General features: G+C 36.0%; 1 pseudogene; it reads right to left on the bottom strand.

The window, feature by feature from the left end:
- The window catches only part of LOC107653243 (plakophilin-4-like), a 58,505-nt pseudogene extending 56,279 nt beyond the window's left edge, over positions 1 to 2,226 (bottom strand).
- Between the last annotated feature and the right edge of the window lie 4,845 nt (positions 2,227 to 7,071).

A 7,071-nucleotide genomic window follows, 5' to 3' on the forward strand; every position in this document is an offset into this window, starting at 1 on the left:
CAGTAGGTGGCGAAAAGGGGCTGTTAAAATGTATTTGTCTTTGAATCATACAAGAGATTCGTTCAAGAACGCTGCTGATTCATCCAGTAATGAAAGAAGTACATCTTGAGTGAGCCATTGAATCATTAATTCATAAATTACATGTGATTTTGTTTAGTCGTCTAATGTTTTTTCTTCAGAATCATGAGAGAACCACAACAGTATCGATAATTATTGAAATTTTTTATAACCTTTTTTAAAAACAAAGAGCAATAGAATTTTTTTTGTATTTAACCACTGTATTTTTAAATTAACCCAATTTATTGAGACAAACAACAAATATTTTTTGTTTTAACAGTCAAACACACAATAAAAATTAAACAAATATCTAATTTCTAATGTTTTATATGCAGATTAAATAGGTCTTAATGAAACTTTTGGCTTGTCTCCCGAGGCCACAGGAGGGCGCAATGAGCAAAATAATGCAGTACATAAAATTGTCAACGCAAGGAAATAAATGTCTATAAAAAAACATGCATTATGTCTAAATTAACTCATAAATCAAATATAATTTCGTAAATTGCATAAACAATTATGAACAAAACAGCATCATGTATTTATGCATTGCTTAATACAAAGAGCCGAAGCACCGATCACACAGATTGCATTTAAAAACATAAGAAACGCAGTGAAAGGGAATAAACCTCCACAAATTCGTGACATGTTTTCTAAACGTTTAAATTGTTTTAACTTTGCATGGCTACAGCTCTTGTGTGAGACGCGAGTGCAGCAGTCATATTTGTCCGTCTAAAATGTGCTGTGTGAATGGCTTGGTTTTGGTTTTCACCTTATCAAGATCTTCTACGCATTGAGCTTCTATATTTCTCTAATATTTTGAATGAATAACGCAGCAGCGGCACGTCTCGTGGGCTAGACTAACAAAACATTAAAATACAACAACGTCACTAACATTACTCACCGCATCTCGTGCTCCACTGATGACGCTCCCTGATGCACTTGTAACATTCAAATGCAAATGTTTATTTTAAATTCGACTAATATTCATTTTTGCATTCACAATCTCCTCATCAGGCAGGCACAGCACTCCTTTCACATGTGTTCGTGTGTGTGTGTGCTGTCTGCGTCGTCACTCATAGCACGTGCCTATATCGAATATTTTTTATATCGTTAATCGAAGAAGGTGTACCGTCGATAAATATCGATACCGTTTTATGGCCCAGGACTATTTGATATCATTATTTAATCACATTGGAATCGAAACTGGGAATCGAAAATAATTGGAATTGATAAGCAGAATCGGAATTGATCAAATTCAAACGATACCCAACCCTAGTCTGGGACAGCCAAAAATTGTGCAGTGTGTCCCAGGCTTTAAAAAATACGATTCCTAGTGTGCAGAGACTGGAATAATGAGTGCCCTGTTGGTTATAGTATAATTACTTTGTTTATAAGTAAGCTTATTTCTTTACTTGTGGAAAAATAGTAATGATATAGAATAAGATGATATCTAAAATATTAATCTGTTTGTTTGATTTTTTTATAGCTGCATAATAGCTATAAAAATATAGGTAGCTGTCAAAAGATTCATATCAGTCAAAATATTTCAGTAAATGGGTCCTTCACAAAAACATTCACAGGAAAACATTCCCACAGGCACACGATGCTTAACTGCTTCTCTCAAATAGCATATTGACTTCGCCATAAAAAAGTGAAACATTATAATATTTGTAGTCAGCTTTTGCCTTTCAGCTCTCCTTACACAAGGTCAATCCATTTTCCAACTTCAATAAAATAAAATAAATAATAAATACATTTTTCTGTTCTTTTCTACTGAATTGACACATGTCCAGAGAAACAGCATTACTACAGCAGCAACCACAAAGGAGCAAAGCTTTAGAGGAACGCACCGGGCAATAAACTCGGAGACACTGATGTTTGGAAAGAGTAATTACCTGAAGGTCGTCATTTGTTTGATCCACAAATCCAGAAACGTGTGTCAGTAGCAATCCAGTAATGAGCAAAATGTCTTAAATTCCCATAAACTCCTCTGAGGTGAGGATGTGGAGGTTGAGATGAGGGGTAAAGCCTCTAGACTGTGATATGGAGCACTCATTAGCCCTTGCAAAGGTTTGACTTTCCACAGGACAGAATGAGGAAAAGAAATACTGAAGGAGGCACAGCTGAAAACATTCAACTTTGTCTGACACACCCAGAGGCTTTGGAATGGATCCCAGCTCTAAATGTTCCAGTTTGCATCAGACACAACACGCTTAAAAAAAAAAAAAAAGGAGAAAAAAAGAGAGGGAGAGAGCAGGAAAGAGAAACCCAACATGTATGCACACGCACACTCAAAAACTACAATAAACACAGGAGGCTTCAGCTTTTTACATGTTCTGAGTGAAATGTTAAAAGATTCCCGGCTCTCTGTTCTTCCCTCTGTGGAAAGAGAGCAGGCTGAGCGTTCTGTGCGAGGCTCACACAGAGCCATCAAAGAGCGCTTAACCTTTCATGGGCAGGGCCTGCAGTCACCTTACACAGGAAGCTGTGTCCTTCAGTTCATAAAGGAGTGTTTCCACAACTTGCATTCTCTTGAAGAGACACACCTCACACTTAATCACACTCATTCACTAAGAAATCTGACACAATGGCCTCAATTTTAGTTACACATCATGGCATCTAACGTCGTCTTTTTGAGGTGATATTTCTTATCTTTGTTAAGTAATAAGAGCAAATATGTGATCCTGGAGCACAAAACCATCAATTTTCCGAAATTGAGATTTATACATCTTCTGAAAGCTGAATGAATAAGCTTTCCATTGATGTATGGTTTGTTAGGATAAGACAATATTTGGCCGAGATACAACTATTTGAAAATCTGGAATCTGAGAGTGCAAAAAAAAACTAAATATTGAGAAAATCGCCTTTAAAGTTGTCCAAATGAAGTCCTTAGGCATGCATATTACTAATCAAAAATTAAGTTTTAATATATTTACATTAGGAAATTTACAAAATATCTTCATGGAACATGATCTTTACTTAATATCCTAATGATTTTTGGCATAAAAGAAAAATCGATCATTTTGACCCATACAATGTATTGTTGGCTATTGCTACAAATATACCCCAGCGACTTAAGACTGCTTTTGTGCTCCGGGGACACACATGATTCAGACACTACATGGCTTTTCACTACATATATACAGTCACAACAAGTTATGACAGAGTAAACCATGTTTTATTTGCATGGCTACTACATTGAAAATACCCTAAAAACCTTATGAATGTTACAGTTATTTTATAATTTCACTTACCCATTTTATTATTAATGTCTTGATTTATTTGACTCTTTCCCCACAAAAAGAACACCCTTACACACACACCTCTCTTTGTAGCCTATATCACTATGCTAAACTTTTTCAGTAAAATGTTACGTAGCTTAGGAACAAATGGGAAAGAGCATAAAAGAAAAGGATAGAAAGAGCAACTGCAATTTCAATCATAATCTGCGTGTTTGGTACAACACAGCAAAACATCCCATGTTAAGTGAGTGGGTGGAGGGCATGCTGCGCTTCAGTCAGGACAGGACAGCTATTCCACTACAAACATCATGTGGTCACATTTATATTTGACTGCACCTGTACAAGGTTTCAGTGATATGATGATCAAAAACTGTTTTCAATCTCATTTCCACCGGCATTAGCCCCGACAATAATAATAATTTATAAGCTTGCAGCTTGTTAATAATACTAAGAAAACATGTCTCGAGTTCATGTGGACTGCACACAAAAACAAACAAACACAGCAAAACTAGCGTAGTCCAATTCACAAACAAATTACTTTAGTTTTGTGGCCCAAAAACGTATGCGACTAGTATAGTAAGGTTCTTGTACAAATTACATTATGAGCTGCATCTCTTTTAATGACAGACGTTTTGTCATGCAGCACATACGCATATCCAACTAATCCATAATGAAATTAGTTTACTTTCATTACTGATTATTGTCTTGCAACTTTACTCTGAACATTACAAACATATTAAAACTAAAGTGAAAGAAAGACCTATTTAATAACACACTCCCGATAAGCCTGACATCACTCACATGACACAGAATATGAGAGAAGCATGACGGAGAAGAAAAACTAGAACAGGGGAAAGATACCCTTGGGCTAGTAACCAACATTTTTATGCTTGAATCAAGGTTGTTATGATGCCAAGTTTATAGATACCGCGACACAAATCTGGAGATCACAGCAAAAAACTAATACTAGCCTGTAATGTAAGAAAACCCTTATTAAAGGACAAATAAACAGTCAGTAATAAAAGAACGAAGAAACTAATAACCACAATAGGACAAATAAATAAAACGGAACAAAGACACAAATAAAGTTAACAATACTTTTCAGGAAGGTCTGTCCAGCAGAATTTTTACAGAAACTAAAAGTAATCAAATGCAAAACATTAAATAGTCTTCACTGTATTAATAAAATAAACGATGATAGTGCACCATGATTTATAGCATTACTAGCTAACTAATAACACTGCCATTATGGAGGACAAAAGAGTTAGGCCTATAGCTACTGGCCCCCACAGCGTACAGAGCTGAAATGTGGACTCATTTCAGCTTCCACAGTAAAGGCAGCACCAAGGAGATCGACAAGAGTCATGCTGATCGACAAAATATGCCAAAATCAAAAAATCTGTGAAAACACAAATCCGAGAGCACAGTAAACAAGGCCCAATTCTGATGAAACCACAAACGACTGACCACAACTCACGCAAAGACAGAACTTTGCAAAGATACACATCCTCTCAGTGTTGTAGAGAATTAAAGTCTGTATAAAGCAATATTAAATGTGTTCGGAGTTTATCACTCACAACAAAGAAAAATGTGTTATTAACCACCCAGCCAAATTTGAAGAAAAAAAAGAAGCAAATTAAGTTATTAAAATCTTGTAAACAATAAGCAGTATTCTTGGCTCTCAAATGCTGGGGGTGTCCGCTGGCCACTCACGGGAAAGCTGCAGTCTCTCTCAACTGTCAAATACCGCTACAACCTGAATGGATGCTCCCTCTATCAGCTTAATAGGAATTATACAGCCATAGGCCTACATATTTAGCAATATGCATTTACGTGATGTCCAAGGCATAGCTAGCTAGCAAACTGTAGGCTGTAGTAACTAACAGTAATGACAGAAACTCGTGATTGAGCGGGCGAACCACTGATGCTAATTTGCTCTCGTTATTATAGTGTCAGGGCTCCAGTCGAGACACAATTTCAGGCCTGCCTGAACACAAAAATTGTGAAAAACTGTTTAACGACCTAACTCCACAGTTCAGTAGGCTACTACATAGTTCACAATATTTGCAAAGTATTTTCAGCAGTACATTTCAAACATTCATTATGTTTTTAGAAACAATTTTCTGAATTGCCTTTACACAGACTGCAAGGATTCTGTAACATCGCAAAAACAATGGAGACAATGCCCTCCCAACAACACATCACTGAGGGTGCTGGAATCTCTCAGCTGAGCGGACACGCGATGCTCGGACATTTGGATCAGACACAGCGCTACAGCAGCCAGCAGCTAAAGCACAAAACAAGACCTGCTCTAGTCATCAATCACAGGGCAATCAAAGACATCGTTATAAGCTGAAATAGCTCTTATAATATAATATGACAAAGATTTTACAGTGATGGCGCCTCTTACAGTGATGGCGCTGCAGACGGCAGCCTCAGTGTTTGGCTCTCCAGTGTTTGTACTGTTTTTGTTAGTTTTTCCTGTTTTTTGTTTCTCAAACACGATCAGTTTTACCAGGGATGAGCTGCTGAACATTCGGCAGAACACGCCACACAATCTTCTACCGGATTTCGTTTATTCAGACGTTTTGCTGAACGTTGTAGTTGGCGGAGTATGTGCAAACATACTTGGCAATAAAGCTCTTTCTGAGTCTGATTTTCAGTGCTGATTCCACACTGGGACGTCTCACCATTTTTATCATTCGGTATTCGACTCACTCAACTTGACTCAAGTTCGACTCAAGGAAAAGCCACATCATTTTCAAAACACTCCTATTGTTGTGTTACAAAATGTAGATTTAAAGAGTTTTTTTTTTTAGGTGAGAATTTAGCTGTTAAACTATTTTGTAAAGAAAGCACCTATTTGACAATTTGCTCTGATTTTTGGAGATGAGAGATCCAGGCAATCACCAGGAGGTCAGTGCTCATGTACCCTGCCGAGAGCAGCCTTTCCTCTGAAAGTCTTGACATTTGCCACTGGCTCCGTTTTGTTTTGGGTATATCTTGGAGTCATAAATCTATTATTTGTTCCCAAATAATTTAGGCTGAGGGTAAAGTTTTTGTTTTTAATTTAGCTTCAACGTTGCACTAGAGCGCTGCCTTTGTACTTTTGACCGAATTGCTTGCTTGTTTGCTGTTCAAACTTCTTATACTTTTATAAAAGCTATTATTATTGTCCATTAAAAACTATCATTTAACAAAAAACAGGGTTGTGTTTTTAAATATTTATTTTATTATTAATTGATTATTTTATTTTATTCTAAATATACATACAATGAAAATAATCAGAGTAGGCACTAGGGGTGTGCGATACTGACAAAAAAATAATATCTCAATATTTTCCGGGATTTTATCGATAACGATAATTAGAAGAAAGATTTTGATATTTTTGATATTCTGTGTGGTGGTCAGTTCACACTGATAGAAATTAATCTTTTCCAATAAGTTTAAATGGATTTTTACCTTTTATGCATTTTTACTTTTATAAAGCCATTTTTATAAAAGTGTGCTTTATCTTTTGAGTCAAATTCCTACATTTAATTAGTGAATTAGAATAAGAAGACATTTGGACTGTAACCAAGCAAATGAAATCAGTATCAAGAAAATTCATCTTTGCAATGCATAAACATAGAAGCTGCATCTGAAGTTGCATTTAGATGCATTTACACACTACTGTTTAGTGCAGAACATGAATGCATTTATAACCTGCAATTACAAATGCATAAATAATGTTTTGATATATTAAACATAAAACGTTGAATACTGTTATTTG

Source organism: Sinocyclocheilus anshuiensis, unplaced genomic scaffold, assembly GCF_001515605.1.
Source record: "Sinocyclocheilus anshuiensis isolate Anshui unplaced genomic scaffold, SAMN03320099.WGS_v1.1 scaffold323, whole genome shotgun sequence".
In the NCBI taxonomy this organism is placed as follows: domain Eukaryota; kingdom Metazoa; phylum Chordata; class Actinopteri; order Cypriniformes; family Cyprinidae; genus Sinocyclocheilus; species Sinocyclocheilus anshuiensis.